Here is an 18295-nt window from a genome sequence, read left to right as displayed (position 1 = left end):
TAAATCATTATGCACTGATATTTTGACACATAGCGCATATAAAGGACTTGAATTTGAAGTGTGCTAGCTATTACAAAAAGTTAATGTGATAATATAAAATGTAATAAATTGCAACTTACAAATATATTTAATTGCAAATATTTTCAAAAACACGACATACAAAATTCAATAGAAATGACATTACAGTAATTTTACTGTAATGGAAGCCCGTTTCCGCCACTGAATAATAAAAAAAGGTTATTGCAGTTATTGATAAACTTACAATTGCGAGTTATAATGTCAGAATTGTGAGTTTATATCTCGCAGTTCTGACTTTATTTCTCAGAATTGCGACTTTATGTCTCGCAATTGCGAGTTCCTCACAATTATGACATTTTAACTCGCAATTGCGAGTTTGTATCATGCAATTATGAGAAAAAAAGTCCGAATTGTGAGATCAAAAGTCGCAGTTACCTTTTTTATTTTTTATTCAGTGGCGGAAACGGGCTTCCATACACAGCAGTACAAAGGAGAAGTAATTATGAAATTACATATAAAGACGTACATCATAAACTCTAAATGTAAGCTAATTGAATTTAAATTCAAACTACATGCAGTTTAATTTAATTGCAATAATATGCAATTAAATGTCCAAAAATATTACATTCACTTCCCGCTTGAGTATTTAAATTTTTTTTTTTTTTAAGTAGGCCTATATTATTTGCACACTTTTTTAAAAGTATGGTAAAGTGTACTTATTTGTTTACAGGGGCCTGCAAAAAATAAAAATAAAAAAATCAATAAAAAATACTGGTTAAACTAAGAATCCTGGTTAAGACAACAGAATCCAGAACACAACATACCAACAATCAGCAATGCTGGTCTTTTCAACAGGGATAAGATTTATTTATGATTATATTATATAAATAAACATGCAATTTATCAGAAAAAATATGAGACAGAGATAATGGTATAGCGCTTTATTTTGCAGTCCTGTTCCACATGTATACATTTACAGTCAAATATTGTACAGTGTACGGTGTAATTATTATAGTAATTGCAGAAATTATAGTAAAACCCTCAACCTACCCCTAAACCTAACCTTAGCCCATGTCGATACCTTATATTATCAGTACTTTAGTTCACTGTAAAAATTTAATAAATAAATAAATAGTCAGTCATGAGATGAAACATCAGTTGCACAGGACAAAATAACACACTATTAACTAACTTTTGCACTAATTAAAAGTACCAGTTAATTATCCACATGAAATGAGTCACACTTGAACTCAAGCTATCCTCTCCTCTCTGTCTAGTCTGTGTACGTAATGGATCTGATGGCTCTGTATGTCAGCCATGTTAACTGCACTGAACAGCGGCTGTAGCCTTTAACCTCTTCGTGGACACCCACGTCATTATGACAGATATATCAACCGCCAAATTATCCGTGACCGCAGCCAATCCTATTATTTCCTGTTATATTAATACAAGAAACACCCTGACTGTTTAATACGCTTAGATCAGAGTAGAAGTGATGTCACACCAGGGTGAAAACAAGTTTTGTACAAAGTCAGGATAATTAGGATGTATATTTTCAGAGGAAATGATATGACGTGCTTAGTGTTGTATTTGCTCAGGCCATATTTGACCTCAAAATCGACATAACATTTTTAAATAATATATTGTGTATGAAAATATTTAAGATTGTTAGCTTCAGATATTATTTTAATGACAATTGTGCACATGTTTATGTTTGACACTACATGCTAAAATACAATGACTACAAAACACGGTAGTACTACTTTTTTTTCTTCAGATATTATTGTGCATGGTGTTTAATTTATCATTACAGATGCCCGTCTTGTGAAAATGTATGTCCGAAACTTTCATTAGGCCTTACCTGTCCGTCTCTCATTTATGTCATTATGTGAAATGGCACTGACATGTGTTTTTCTGCTCGATTGATTCATGTGCTGGCTCCTCCACGTTTATATATCACATCTATTCTATAATATCTTTTTATTAGAGCAACCACATTAGAACATGCGGTGGATGTTCACCGTCACAGGGAAGAGGAAAAATGAATCAAATATTTTCATGTGATTGACAGTCCAAATGTGGACAAAATGAAAGTACCTGATGATGACAGAGATGTTTTTTTAGAGTTGGCCAAAATATAGTTGTAAATTGAAACAGGTGTCAAAAGACGAGACATTTTCACAGTAGTTTTTTTGTGCCACTATTGTTTTGTTTATGTTTTTGTTTTGTTTATGTTTTGTTTTGTTTTGTTTTTTGTTTTTGTTTTTTGTTTCGTTTTGGGTTCTGTTGGGTTTTGTTTTGTTTTGTTTTTTGGTTCTGTTGTGTTTTGTTTTGTTTTGTTTTGTTTTTGGTTCTGTTGTGTTGTGTTGTGTTTTGTTTTGTTTTGGTTTTGGTTCTGTTGTGTTGTGTTTTGTTTGGTTTGGTTTTGTTTGTGAGCTGCATAACAAATACTTTAAACCTGAAATATTTCTCTAACATTTTCACTCAGAACAGTATTTTTTCTGTTACCTGAAATCACTGTTATGCATATACTGTACAGTACGTACAGTACACTGCAATACACCATCTGAATCAAATAAAAGTTGGATTAAAAAAAACACACAAAAAAACTTTACACACATTGGAAACCAACAGTCCAACAAAATGATCTCCTCCTCATCATTTTAAAGTCACAATGAAAATTTTGCAATAGTAAGATATAATTCGCTCTTAAAAATAAAGGTGCTTCACGATGCCATAGAAGAACCTTTTTTGTCTAAATGGTTCCATAAAGAACCTTTAACATCTGAAGAACCTTTCTGTTTCACTAAAGGTTCTTTGTGGCGAAAGAAGGTTCTTCAGATTATAAAAAGGTAAGAAAGAGATGGTTCTTTGACTGAATGGTTCTTTGTGGAACCAAAAAATGTTTTTTCTATGGCATCGCTATGAAGAACCTTTTAAGCACCTTTATTTTTAAGAGTATACACAATGATTTTATCCAGGGACTGATTTACTGATCAGATATCGAGAGGAAAACTTTTTTCTTTGCTACAAGATGCTCAGTAGCCAGTGTTATAATTTAGTAATGATTTCATAATTTTAGAATTGTAATTTTAGATAAGAGACACCATGCTATACAGAAAATAGAGTAGCACTAAACAGCAGACATTAAATACACTCTTAAAAATAAAGGTGCTTCAAAAGGTTCTTCACAGCGATGTCACAGAAGAACTGTGGAATTTTTGGTTCCACAAAGAACCATTCAGTCAAAGGTTCTTTAAAGAACCATCTCTTTCTTACCTTTTTATAATCTGAAGAACCTTCTTTCGCCACAAAGAACCTTTCGTGAAACAGAAAGGTTCTTCAGATGTTAAAGGTTCTTTATGGAACCATTTAGACAAAAAGTTTATTCTGTGGCATCGTGAAGCACCTTTATTTTTAAGAGTGTAACTTCTTTAATAAGACTTTTACTAAACAATAAAAATACTAAAACAATTATTTTCACTCAAACAAAATTGTGCCAAGGTTCTAATAATAGGCATAATAGCTGCTGTTGGCTGGATTATTATTTGTATTTGTATTTTTATATGGGAGGTGCTCGTATTAAATTTATTGCAGAAACAGCACAATATGCAAACATATTTTCTCCAATTCACTCAAAATATTTACAAGAATGCAAGCATTCTCAAATTCTGTCTTCTATTAACTGGCCAGTCGGGTTAAAGCTGTCTGCTGGTTCCAATGTTTTACCAGTCTTAGTTCATAATCTGAAAGTCAATCAGGTCAAAGTTTGCTTCTAGATCTTTATCTTTTACTTTGAGCTGAGGTAAATGTCTGGTAAAGTGCAAGAGTCAATGAAAAAAGGGTTTGAATGTAATGGTCACACTTTATTTTAAGGTCCAATTCTCACTATTAACAAACCATTAACTATGACTTTTCCCTCAATAAATTCCTAACTTGCTGCTTACAAATAGTTAGTAAGGTAGTTGTTAAGTTTAGGTAGTGGGTAGGATTAGGGATGTAGAATATGGTCATGCAGAATATGTGATTTATAAGTGCTAATAAACAGCCAATATGTTAATAATAGCCATGCTAATAAGCAACTGGTTAATAGTGAGAATTACTCCCTATACTGTTACCAGTGTACCGTTGTCTGTTTTCTCTGCCATTTTTGTACCTCCTCAATTTTATGAATAGTACATGTGTTTTTGTATGGATTGCAGAGGTCCTTAGCAAGCACCAGTCATTGTCAGAGGTCTATAATGAACTAGTATGGTGCGTAAATTGCGTGGTTTTTATGGCTATAATCGATGTATGTAACTACTTGATGTTGGTGTGCATTAACGTATCAGCGTGTTCATCAAAAATCATATAGTGAGGTGCTGCATCCAATCAGATGGTGTCAGGCAGGGTCTTTTCTAATGGTTGTGGGATATTTAACTATATTTGCATGCTGCTTTCACTTTTTAGATCAGTTGCTGTTGTTTATTTTCTTCTTGGTTTAAAAAGGAGGCCTTTCTTTCTACATTGCTTTTGAAATTCTTTCCACATAAAATCTCCTATGGGTTTATCGACCGTATTATAATAACATTGAGCACAGAAGTGGATTTTTATCTTTCTTTTATTAGAAAAAAACAAACACATTTTAAACAAAATGTCAGTTCTTCTTTGCTGTCCATGTCATTTTTATAATACATTTTATTCATATGCCATCATGATTACATGCTGCAAAACACTATACGTCCTTACTGACATGCAAGGTTGATCCGAAACTGAAAATGCTGCAAACTGTTGTTTACACCAAAAGGCACTGGCTCTTTTATACTCTGGGAAAAAAATAAGAATGATACTAAATAATAATAAAATAAACAAACAGAATCATTCCCATCATTATTAGACATCTTACATTTATTTGACTGTATTTTCCACTGTGTTTGCATTTGAACTATAGGGGCAGATAAACGGGCGACTGCAGCAAGTCTCTCTTCCCATAAGTGTTGGCTCCTACATTGGTCGGCGCGTAGACGGTGCCGAGGGTGTTGCTGGATCGGACGAGGAAGTCTGCTAATCTCTGAGTCACGCAGGTGGCTGTGTTACACTTCCGCTTTTCCATGTGATGACTGTGGGGAAGTTCAGGAGAATATAAAGCATTAGTCATGCGCCTCAATAAATTAAAACAACCTGAAAAAGATGTTGTAATGGCGTAATTAAGCGATATCGCAAGAGCAAGAATTGTACAATTTGAAATTAACCAATTCAAAGACGCCGTAATAGTTAATAATAGATTAATTTAACTGTAAACACATTAATAACTTTTTTTCGTGATTGCCGTGGATTGCTAGCACGATGTTTCTTTTAATAATTTATAACAAAATGTTCCATTTCAGTCTTTAATTTATTCCCCCTCAAAAACGCAAATCTACTTCAATGGTACTACGACCTTCCAAAATGGCAACATCTTAAACTCTGAATCATAATTGTTCATTATTTTGCACAAGTACCTGTTCACTGCAGTGAGGCCCCTTGGAGGCCGTGGCCTTGTAAAACTCACAAATGGATTGACAGATAGATCTGTAACCAGCCATCCATCGACCTCTTGCGAGTCATCCGGCTTTTCGTTAGAGGAACGGGAGTACCTGTCGACAAAAGAGGCCACAAAGCACCATCTCATCCAGAGCTGCTTAGAAAGTGCCACTTTCCCTGACCGTGACGATCTTCTGAAGTGGAGACGTGTTGCAAGTGGATCATTTGCGCCCGCTGGTCATATCACTTACGCACACTTCTCCACCCTTGCAACACACTTGTTACAAGGATACTAAATAATCCGCTACCTCGTGTGAACTTTTTTGTTAGGTGACCTAAAATAGCTATTTGATGTGGTAACATTGACATTACATTAATTATTGGCTAAACTAAACTAAACTAAAATAAAATAATTATTAAATTAAATTAAATATCTGAATACATTAGATTACGCCAGCAAGAGTCATATTTAAAGTTGAAACAGCTCGAAAAAAAAAAAAAAAAAGCATTTCAGTGACATTTTCTGAGTTTTGTACCACCACATCTCCATCAGTAAAGCTCAAGGTGTTTTTAACTCATATTACAGTTGACAAAATGTAGTGTTATTTTACATTTGTCGACATTTAGCATCATTAATATTATTAAAATGTTTTTATTATTGTTTTTAAACTTTCAAAACTAAAAACAAACTCTTTTAAAATAATGCTGAGCCTAATGATAATCCAAATATATTTTATTGAAAAGGTAAGAGTACTCACTTCCAGCGGTTTCAAACCAGTGGACAGCAGCTCCTGAAGGTGCCGGCGTTGTCTCTGTTTTTCACACAAACACACTCACACACTCACTCCATCCTCTCTGTTATAGGCTCCTACCCTCAACCACTTGTGACATCATCGCACTCCTCCAAATATAGCCCTCAATTTCCAGTAGAGATCGAGAGGGGGGTTAGCTTGAAAATTTCACAGTGAGGGTCAAAAGTGGCATTGACGCTCATTATGACATTTGTTGTGGACATCATTATCGACTGCCTTTACGTCACAATGCTCCAGATGACTTTGAGTAAAGCCTTCCTACAATGTGTGTGTGTGTGTGTGTATACTTTCTACATTCATGAGCACTTTGGCTCATTTTAATTATCGTTTCTGAAGAAAAATCAGTGCTGTACCTGGAACAACTTCTTCAAAATATTATAAATGTCAAGGTCAGGCCTTGAGTTAGGCCTTGTTTCTTAGTATATATTTTTATTTATTTATTTTTCCATTCGAAATGCTCTAAAAAGTGCCAGAATTTCTTCAAAGCTTTACCTTTCTTGTAGCTCAATACTTTCCCCTTCCCAGGGATTCAAGAAGCAATGACTCACTTTTTATTTTAAGTCAGAGAACAAAAATAAAATAGGTTTCACCCAGAATCCACCAACATCCACAGGGACTGAAATGTATCACACATGAAATCATTATGTGTTGTAACAGAATGGAAAAGGTGGAAAACGTACACAAATTTACACAGAAATTAAAAATCTTGAATTTTTCTCTTGGAGATGGAGCTTTATGAAGCTTGAAAGCCTTCATTCAGTTTCACAGAAGAAAGAAAGATGGGTTTAGAATGACATGAAATGTTTTGTTTTTGTTGTTGTTGAAAATTAGTCAAGTTTTCTGTAGTGACTTTAAATCACAACAACAAAAATAATCACTTTTCTGCTAATTCGCAACTGTAAATATGATTAAAGACATTTCCAATGTGTAGATTTATTTTGTGTTTTTACTTGTAGCATTTTAAACATTTTTAGTCCAGCTAAAGCAGCTGATTTTGCTTTTACATTATACAAATATACTGTAAAAGAAAGTGGCACATCACAAAACAGACCAATGATCAGCCTAAAATCAATACTTTACATAATTTAATTTTCCATAAATAAATAAATAAATGTTACTTAGATTGTTCCAACCAATGAGGTGCTATGTATGATATTTACCAGTGATTATTATGATCTTAGTACAAATACTGCAGTTAGTCTACAGTATAGTTGCAAACATAACACTCACTATTGTCTAAAATCATGATGCTCAGGACTGCAGGACTGTAAAATGTAGGCTATTTTTTCAGATGCTTATTTTAGAAAAAGAAAAGGTTACACTATTTAAACGAGGTTTAAATAAACATTGTTTATATATATACTGTATATATATATATATATATATATATACACTGTACATACAGTATATATATAAGTGTTAATTAAATACATGTACTCTAGACATATTAAGATAATATATTTTTCTTTAATATCATTTTTTGAATATACTGCCACCACGTGTTAGAAAGCATCCCTTGCATAATAACAGGGAAAAAAAATCTCCAACTGAGATTAATGTATGCATTTAGGGGCATAAATATGTATCTACTGTATATAGGGCATATTTATTTATTTATTTATGCTATACACAGAAGAAGAAGTATTTGTGTGTGCGTGTGTGTGGTTCAGGTATACTCTACCTTATGGGGACAAAATGTCCCACAAAGATAGCAATATCCAAAATCCTTGTCCTTGTGGGGACATTTGTTGGTCCCCATGAGAAAAACAGCTTACAAATCATACTAAGTGATGTTTTTTTGTTTTTTTTTAATCTAAGAATGGCAGTCATTTTTGCGAGGGGTAGGTTTGAGGGATAGAAAATACAGTTTATAGAGTCAGGGCCGGGTTGATGCACAGGCCTACTGGGTACGTGCCCACAGCACTAGACCAGTGGGGGGCCCATCTGAAATTCCATTCGATTTTAACCAATGGGGAGCTTTCAGAGAGTATAATTTTCTTGTGAAGAGAGGATGAAGTCTAAAGAGGTAGTCTCTGTTCCCCAAGCCTGTCTCAACTTCCTGTCTCAACAGGAAGTCTGCTCCCATATCCAAACACCCTAGAATGTAGTGAGAGCAGCCTGCCCTGGGCCAAAAGTAGGGTATAACACGAATAATGGCCACTAATGAAAACCCGCTGATTTATAAATGACCAGTGGTGTAACACCATGTGTACTGAATTCACTGTTCACTCTGTCACCCTTTTCCCCCTGCTAGCAATGCCCATGTATACTGTTGTGTTGTCCATCTGGTCATGTGGCAGCCCTACAGGTCAATTTATTTGCCATGTGAGAGGATGGCTCCCCCATAGTCCACAGGCTGGCCTACCATTGAGGACCATGCCCATATAAGTAAGGCATCCGTAACACCCTTACTCAAGAACTGGGGTTATATCCACAAAAGAAGGGTACAAAAGCAACTGTGCAAGACCCTTACTTCTTGCAAAGGGTGTGAAAGCCAAAGTATTGGCTTTATATGGAGCAGACCCAGCAGAATTACTGGGATTGTGCTGTCATGAACATAAAGCTGTTCACAGAAGTAAGAATCGGCTGAATATGAGTGGGGGACCGGCTCATATTCGGTGCCTGCGTCATGGATGAATCGCATTGTACCACAGAAAAATTGTCTTCTGCCTTGCTGAGAGTACACTTTTGAAGTTCATTCTGAGACCTAGACATCTTAAGTAAGCAAGAACAAGTGGCAGAGCCAGAGGGGTGTCCAGGGTGCCACCCCAAAATTTAATATGTTACTATTTCATTTTCTTTTTTTAATTGTGCTGAAAAAAGCATTTGTTTTAGCCTCGAACTCAAGGACGCAACGCATCTGGTGTGCCGCATCGCACTTCATCAGAAGTAGAGTTGAGTGTCATCAGCATAGCAGTAATAAGGAAAGCCATGCTTCTGAATGACAGATCCTAATGATGACATGTAGATGCAGAACAGAAGTGGTCCAAGCACTGAGCCTTGAGGAACCCCAGTAGCAAGATGTTGTGACTTAGAAACCTCACCCCTTCAAGACACCCTGAAGGACCTTCCTGAAAGGTAAGACTTGAAACATAGGAGTGCGGTTCCTGAGATGCCCATTTTTATGTGGGTGGACAGGAGGATCTGGTGGTTGACTGTGTCAAAAGCAGCAGACAGATTCAGCAAGATGAGTACTGAGGATTTGGAAGCTGCTCTTGCCAGTCTCAGGGCTTCAGTAACTGAGAGTAGAGCAGTCTCAGTTGAGTGGCCGCTTTTGAAGCCAGATTGGTTGTTGTCTATGCAAGAAACATAGAGTGTAAGAGTTGAACATAACTCATTCGAGTGTCTTTGCAATGAATTGAAGAAAGGATACTGGAAGTGGGGTTACCCGAGCCTGATTAAATGCTGAGGGAAATGTAACAGTGTGAAGAGAGGTGTTGATAATGGGAGTAAGCACAGGTATAACTGAAGAAGAAATGGCCTGAAGGAGGTGAGTGGAAACTAAGAAAGTAGAAATCCTTTTCTACAGTCTGCAGGACTCAGGTCGACACATCTGGCAGACGTCGCCACACTGCCAAATGACTGGAGAAATGTATCAAGTGCTCAGTCTCATCTGTCTGTCTGACGTGGGGCAGAGCTTGTCTGGCCGCCCAAGAGGATAGGAATTAAATCCAGCTTGACCTTGGGCTGCTGGTGAGATGTTGCTCAAGGCTACAATGCCCAGTTCACTAAGATGTCGTCTCGGGCAACGACAATAAACTTCTGCTCCACTCAGTGATGCTGGAGAGACAGGCCTTGGGTAGTCTCGTGTAGCCAGACCTTCAGACTGGTGGCAGAAGGTCTGGAATCCATGGCAGATTTCATTGGCCAAGCCCATGAGGCTGTTTGACTGACATGTCAAACATCCAATCACAGTTTGTTTCGTTCAGAGTCACGTTTTGGGGCGTGGAAATGGCGCCACAATAACAGACTGGTGTGTAAAACTCCTGGACGTATTTTAAGGATTCTATGCCGCGAACTTGAGATATTTCACATGCTTTTGAAAATCCAGTGTTTAGTTGATCCTGATCGTCACATTTGTAAACACGACGGCTTTCTTCTTCTATGAGGAGGTTTGGCGTCACAGCCTCTTTATTTTGAGGTGAAATGTTAAAGAACGCGACATGCACGTCTCCTGGAAATCCTGTACACTTCAATCAGTCAGAGGACGACTTCGAAACTCCTGAAGTGTTTCCAGCTAAGTGTGCTGTATGCATCAGACGTTCAGCCAGCAGTCCGTGGGTGGGACGTCTGAGGCTGAGACTAGGCATTGGGTGGCTGTTGGAAGCCACAGGATTATCTGCCAGAAAGCTAAGGTATCTTAATCCTGTATCTTATTAGAAAAATTATGCACACCCTCAAGACATTATTTTTCTAATAATCCAATAAGCCGTCATCGATTATTCCTTACTTGTATAATACTTACGTAGAGTATTATGAGAGGAAGCTCGACTGAGCGAGTTCCTGTGTTTCATACATTCTTCAAGTATTCATTTTCTCATCAACATAAAAAGCAGAGATTTCTGGGCATGCATAATCATCTATGTATGGAACTCCCAGAGGGCCGATGCTGGCTTCACTGATGCAACGCATAATGTTTTCCAACAACGCGATCACCCATGTGGGCAAGATTTCCTCTTTTTAGCATATATCATGCTCTGTTAGGTATTTTTCTGAATTGTACAATTAAACTATCCCACATGCTTTTCCACATTTAACCACGCATTACCAGAAACAAGCTGTTGAACAATATTCTGGGTGTCAGATGAGCATGTGGCGCTCACTGTGAAATTATCTGCATCATCAGTGTAGGTGGCAGCTGTATAGTACTTGTACCTGTCAGAGGGTTGAAAATTAATGCATTAAGGAGTAAGTTATTACTTTTTTTATTAAGTTTTTTGTCTTGAAAATGGTCTAAAAGTGTTTCAATTAGTATATTTTGGGACTGTGGAACTAAAGTACATAACCGATTACCTGCAAATAAATTCAACTATTATTATTTAACATATGTTTTATTAAGATTTACAGAACGCTAATAAAATAAATCATAATAAATCATCAGTCTCTGTGCCATTTCTAAAGTATCAACAGTAATTGAGTCACATTACAGCATCAATGGTGTGACTCACTGGTATAAGTGCTCATCTAATGGGTGAACCTCTGCCCTCATTTCTAACTGGAGCTCAACACATCACTACTCACCCATTTCAAAGCTGCCATTGATGATACCAGCGGAAGAGCTTTGAATCTCAATCTGAGTTATGGTGCTTTTGGTGTAACTCCTTGTCAGCAATTTATAGAAATAACAGAAGGCAAATACACCAATAAAGATCTTTCCACACACAAGGACAGAAGAAAGATTAGAGTTTTATTTTAAGGTGCAATTCTCACTATTAAAAAATCTCATAAACTCCTAATTTGCTTCTTATTAATCGTAAGGTAGTTGTTAAATTTATGTATTGGGTAGGATTAGGCATGTAGAATATGGTCATGCAGAATATGTGATTTATAAGTACTAATAAACAGTCAATATGTCAATAAAAGGCATGCTAATGAACATCTACTGTAGTTAATTGTGAGAATTGGTCCCTAGGAGCTGGAGTGTTTACAAGAAAGAATCTGGAACTTGAGCATTGATTCTTATATAAATATTGTTTCTTAAGCAGCAAATCAGTATATTAGAGTGATTTCTTAAGTATCATGTGACACTGAAGGATGGAGTAAGGGTAAATTACCACATTAAACATTTAGATAAACTTGAGTGTCTGCTGTTAATGTTTGTTAGATAGAATGTGAACCAATAATGAGTATGACTGTAATGTCATGATGGTTTGTTTCAGTACATAAATAGTATATTACAAGTAGACACATTTTGAATGACTATTTACAGCAGGAGTTCTCAACTCTGGCCCTCGAGGTTCACTTTCCTGCCGAGTTTAGCTCCAACTCTAATCAAACACGTCTGAACAAGCTAATCAAGGTCTTCAGGATTGCTACAAAGTTACAAGCCGGTGAGATTGATCAAGGTTGGAGTTGAGAACCTTTGATTTACAGTAACCTTATATCAGGGATCTCCAACCCTGATCCTGGAGAGCTACTGTCCTGCAGACTTTAGTTCCAACCTTGCTCCAAAACACCTGTCTGTAATTATTAAATATCCCTGAACACCTTGATTAGCTGGTTCGGGTGTGTTTGAAGCTGAAATCTGCAGCATGGTAGCTCTACAGGAGCAGGGTTGGAGAAAACTTTGAATTCTCTTGCACTTTGGATTCACTCACTTCAGGGGAACACAACACTTTTATTTTCCTTTTTCTCTCCATCACCATGTGCCTTGGGGAATTCGTTTATAGAATTGTACTGTTGAATAGCTCACAAGAGGGATTTGCCAGAACACTATATATTTTTGTAAGGGTCCGACTCACAGTGCTCCTCTGTGTGACAGTTAAATCCAAAGTGTTTATCAACTTTGACCCTAGTCTGTCCGCTCAGTGTAATGTTACCCAAAAAGCTAATAGGGCCTTGGCCTCTCTGCTAATGAAATGGGTACTTGTGATGATGAACACATCCTCTTCATTACCTCAACAACTCTCACTGATTAGTCAGTCAAGATCATATCTGTCATTTTCAATCAGGAATAGACACATGGACTGAATATAACATTCCTAGATTGTCCTAAATACCTGTGGCAATGACTGAGAGCTGTATTGTTGTGTTAGGATTGGCTGTTATACAAACGCATGACAAAAATGGCTTCCAGCTATAATGAAACTCAAGAAAGGGATAATTCATCTCAAAATGAAAAGCCTGTCAACATTTCTTCACCCTCATGTTGTTTCTAAACATGTAGCCTATGTATTTCTTTTTACAGAACACATTCAAATGGAGTTTCAAATCACACGTTCAGGCTTTGGGCTGGTAATTAAAGAGGCAGACATTACAGCAATTAACAGCAACAAGTAGGCCTACTTAACAAGCAATTAGCCCTAAATATGCAGCACTCACGGCTGTGTTCCACTTCAAATTTTATATGGCCTTCCCTCACTAACTTTGCTTCATATCGTGGACTCGGATGTACATCACTGCTTATTTTGTGTGAGTGGCCACTTCAGCCGGAACTTGAGCAATAGGTTTAAATGGAATGCCCTGAGCCCTTGATCACTTAGAGTCTCTTGTTCTTACACAATTTACAACTGAAACATCAATAAGTTTTTGTATCATATATATTGCTAATTTCTACCAGGTGTTTCAAAGACTCGATTGCATTCATACAGAATAACTAAACTGCATAATTTACCATGCATCATCACACCTACAATTTATCAATAACAACACCAATATATTTTATCAATGTGTGAGGTACTGTTTGTAAATATCTATATAATTCATTAGAACTTGCAATTGTACAGTGTGTTTGCCTTTTTTTATACTGTTGCACAAAACAGTGTTTCACACAACTAATTTTTGTGACAAATGTTGATGTCAGTTTCAATGCTACAATAAATTGTATGAGAACTGCAAAAATCCAAATTCTGAGTACAAAGTAAAAAAAAATTAAAATAATTATTTGATTCATGACGCATCATCAGTGAAGCAACTGATCACACTAATACATTATGCCATTATCATTTTTTTTATTATGAATATTAATCAATGCAACACAGTAATGACATGAGTAAGCAAGTGAGAACTTTAAATTTAAAATTATATTTAAAACATTTATGTATTGGTGGGAAATCACCATGTGCCAATTTGGACAGTCCTTCCTCTGTTTTTTTTTCAGTTTATATATATATATATTGATGCAGAACATTATTTTAGAGTTTTTTCCTGTTCTGGATCACATAGCATATGGGGCTGGAGTTCTCCATTATTGTACATTTGCTTATCATTCTGTATTTTCCTCTTAATCTTTATGGTGACAATCCATAACAGGGTATAGCTAATTGTCCGTAGAGAGCTGACCAGTCCCAGAAATAGGTACCTGATGGGGTCGAATTACAGTTTATTATACATTAATCAGGGTTTCTTTGCGTTCAAATTAGGGCTACTTAGAATAGACCTGCTCACCTGAAAGTTTCAATGTTATACATTCTGCATGCACCAATTCCACCGCATTTCTTCTGGCCCCATTTCAGACAGGTCGAGTCAATAAGAGCACCAAAGCAAATGGGAGCAGGAATACCACTTTTAAAAGAGGGAAATTATATTAAAAACAATGAAATGGCTTCATGTGTGTCTAAGACAAGAAAAATATAAACATCTGTGAAATAATTTTGACTTTTTCCTCATAAAAACAGTGCTTTGCACTATTAGCAGTTCCAAACATAAACTTACCAAAAACTCTTAAAACTAACAGAAATACACCCACTGAGAGAGACTTCAGTGCAGGATCCACAATCCTGCAAGAACATATTTCATACAACATTAAAACTTTTACCAAAAAAAAATAAAAATTTTAATCATCCATACAATTCCCAATTTTTATTTTTAAATAAAATGTAATCTCATAACCCATTTCAAATCTACAAATTTGTATGAAGTTTCTGGCCTCAATGTATTGTGAATAGGGTTGCCAACCTGGCATCTTACGATGATCCAACTCACAGCTTGTTTGTTTGTTTTTTGTTTGTTGAAATATTAAAGGTTGTACAATATGTGAAACTGAATCAAATACAATAAATGCAAATGAAAATATGGAACAAGCAAATGGAGCATCTGCCTGACAATATGATGGAAACAAATTAAACAGAACCTCAATGAGACGAGGAAGAAGGGAACAGTGCCCAGACAGTACACAGAGAAGGCGAGAGACTGCAGTGCCAGATAGATGTAGAACATTTTAGTGCAGCTAGTCTCTCGTGAACACTGTCCAAGCACTGCAGAGGAGTTCCCAGAAGTCAGTCCCCAGTTCTGGATACATGTACAGCCATGGAATGTCTGACAAACATGTGTAAGTAAGTAAATAAATAAGTAAATAAAAATATGTGACAAAGAATCTGTGGTCAAGAGTTAAAAGAAGTTGTTCACCATATTCTGCTCTGCCCCCCGAGTGGAATTGCAGCCAGCATGACATGGAGAGATGTCGGTCACTCCGTTCTGTCCACACACTGGATCCCATTGGAAGTCAGGACACCCACAGCCAGCATTGCATGAAGTGAGTAAACCACGGCTTATATCTTGAACTTCAATAGATCTGCCACAGCAACGATTTATTTTATTATACTATATATACCTGTGACCCTAAGTAGGACAAGCGATTTGGAAAATGGGCAGATTGAATGGACAGAAAGTGTATATTTTCCATGATGCAATAAAATTTATAAGATGAGTATAATTAGAAATAAAACAATACCCTTGATAGGGCACTGTGACCCCAGCGACATCTATGTTTTCACAGCTGAGAGCAAAGTAAGGTATGGTGAAAACCAATGAGGTTACAGAGGAGAAGAACATCAGTCTTGTAGATCCCAGAAGACTCCGTTTAAACCTCTTCATAATCCAACCACTTAGGAACATACCCAGAGCCACTGACGGAATAGACGTGACTCCTGTACATATAAGCACAGCTAGTTTAAACAGCCAGCCAGCAAGCCAAAAAAAAATAAAAAAAAAATATATATATATACACACACTGTATATATATGACTGCTGTTAAACTATGAGAAAATTGGTCTTAGATGCACTTTGCCCAAACTGCTGCTCCAAATATTTTGGCGTGTATGTTATGACAATGGTAAAGGCATTGAATGCCAATACACTGTAAACTAGGTACAGGAGATAGATCCCATTGGTGAGCAGACACTTTAGAGATGGGCCAAAATCTAGAAAACTAGCATCATTGTCATTTTAAAACAAACATAACACTTTATAATTAGTAATAATAATAATCATCATCATCATCATCATCATACAATCTAATTTTATTCACTGTTTTGATCTGTGACACACAAAATTTGAATTGATGAAGAATCTCTTGGCCACTTTTGGAATATACAACTATATAATAATTACATATAAATGTAATGTAAAAGAGACTGAAACTGTAAAGCTCCAAAATGTCACAAAAATACATAAGTGTATCAAAGTAGTCCATACAACTCCTGCACTATACAAGTCCTTTAATTAGACCTACATTCTAAATGTATCTAACCCTTGTGGTCAGTGGATGGTTGACATACCTTTGGCTATCTCTGTAATGCTGAGTGTGTGTTTGTGTTGGTTTGAAGGGTGGTCTAGTTTAGAGGTTTGGGGGTTTTCAGGTAGAGCTCTTGGCAGGAACCAGAGAGGCAAAGCAGCAAGAAGAGTCAACAACCCAGCAAGAAGAGTCAACAGCCCAGCAACCACATAACCCAACCACCAGGCCCCAACCCAGTGAGAGTTCTGAGGGGTGATGGTCATGCTCTCTGACAATGAAAAGAAAATAGTCAAATAAACAATACATCTGTTATATATTACACCATATACGTAATATATAACACTTCATTTCACTCTTCTCCCACTTTCCCCAAAACTACAGATCACTCACACCTCTATTCAATCACACTTGCTATCAAGAACAACATGTATATTCACCGCAGTTAGAATTAGATCTCTGATCAAAGAACACATGAACCTCTCTACTCTTAGTAGAGTTATTTACCTTCTGTTCATCTCAGTCTTCCTTCTTTGAAAGAGACTCTTTATCTTCATCTGTTGTCTGTATGTGTGGCTCCCATGCTGGCTGTCCTCTAATCCCATTAGTTATTTCAGGTTCTTTTGTTATTATACAATACCTGTTCACTATGCTAACTTGCAATTATTAAATACCCCAACTGCACTTGGGTTTACCATTAAACTGTGTGAAGACCAGGCCTTTAACATGAAACCAGCAGGATCTAAACAACACTTCCTCCATCTCAAACACATATAGTGTCCTGATCTTTGTCCTGGCCATCTCTTTCTCTGAAACCAACCATCTTTCCTTCTGTTCTGCCGGTGAGGTCTTCCTTAAGTCCCCTTTTCCAACCATTAAAGCGGCTTGTGGGATATTCTTTCTGGTAACAGGAGGTTCCATTGAACCTTTCGTTTCGGCCACAAAGACCAAAGCTGAATTATTCCACCAGCTCCTCTATGACATTTCATCCATCAACTCCTCAAAGTTCCATCTTTTTCTGGGTCACTCTTCCCTCTGGTTTCACCTGGTTCCATCTTTGCACTGGTTCCATCCAGACTCCAAGTCCCACCAGCTCCATGTCCTCATGTGCTATACTTCCCTAATTCAGTTTCTGCTGACTCCCGGGAGAATCCAATTTTCCCAGAGCTACCAGAGCAGTCTTACTCTCCTGTTCAAATCTTCCCAAGTCTTCTCTTTCATTGCCCACTTAGCTAAAATCCCTGAGTCATCCTAGTTTGACGGTCTATCTGGGTTTTCTTGCTCCACTGGGTTTTCCTAAGCCACCTGCAAGTCCTCTGGTTCCATCAGATCTCCCTAGGCCTCTTGCTCCCCATGATCTTCTGCTCCACCGGTGCTAAACAGTGTGGTCCTCTGCTCCAGACCCAACAGACTCTCTGACCCTACCCTGGTCCATTACTATATTCATGTACCATGGTATTTACATGATACTCCGGTACTTTAAAGAGTAAGTACTACCATGGTACATGTCATAGCAAAGAAAGTAATATTTTTCTTCTTTTTGATATTTTTTTTTTGTGAGTGACTACTAAGGTGGGTGTATAGCTCACCTTGATTCACTAAGCCAATGTCCACATAGAGAATAGCACACAGAGATCCAAGTGAGTAACCAAAAATTGGCCCAATCACTCCAAGTGTGTGCAGACAACCTACAGAAAAGAAAAAGATAACAAAATAAACTAAATCATGTGAAACATGGGTAGCTTTGATATGATAAAAAATAAAATAAATAATAAAAATTATTTTATATATA

The 18295-nt window shown here is 36.8% G+C and overlaps 1 pseudogene; it reads right to left on the bottom strand.

The window, feature by feature from the left end:
- Positions 1-14180: 14180 nt before the first annotated feature.
- LOC107597041 (solute carrier organic anion transporter family member 1C1-like) overlaps positions 14181-18295 on the bottom strand; it is a 5799-nt pseudogene continuing 1684 nt past the window's right edge.

The sequence above is a fragment of the Sinocyclocheilus grahami genome, unplaced genomic scaffold (genome assembly GCF_001515645.1).
Source record: "Sinocyclocheilus grahami isolate Dianchi unplaced genomic scaffold, SAMN03320097.WGS_v1.1 scaffold226.1, whole genome shotgun sequence".
Taxonomy (NCBI): Eukaryota; Metazoa; Chordata; class Actinopteri; order Cypriniformes; family Cyprinidae; genus Sinocyclocheilus; species Sinocyclocheilus grahami.
The sequence above is the reverse complement of the archived record's forward strand: the minus strand, read 5'-3'. Positions and strand labels throughout refer to the sequence as shown.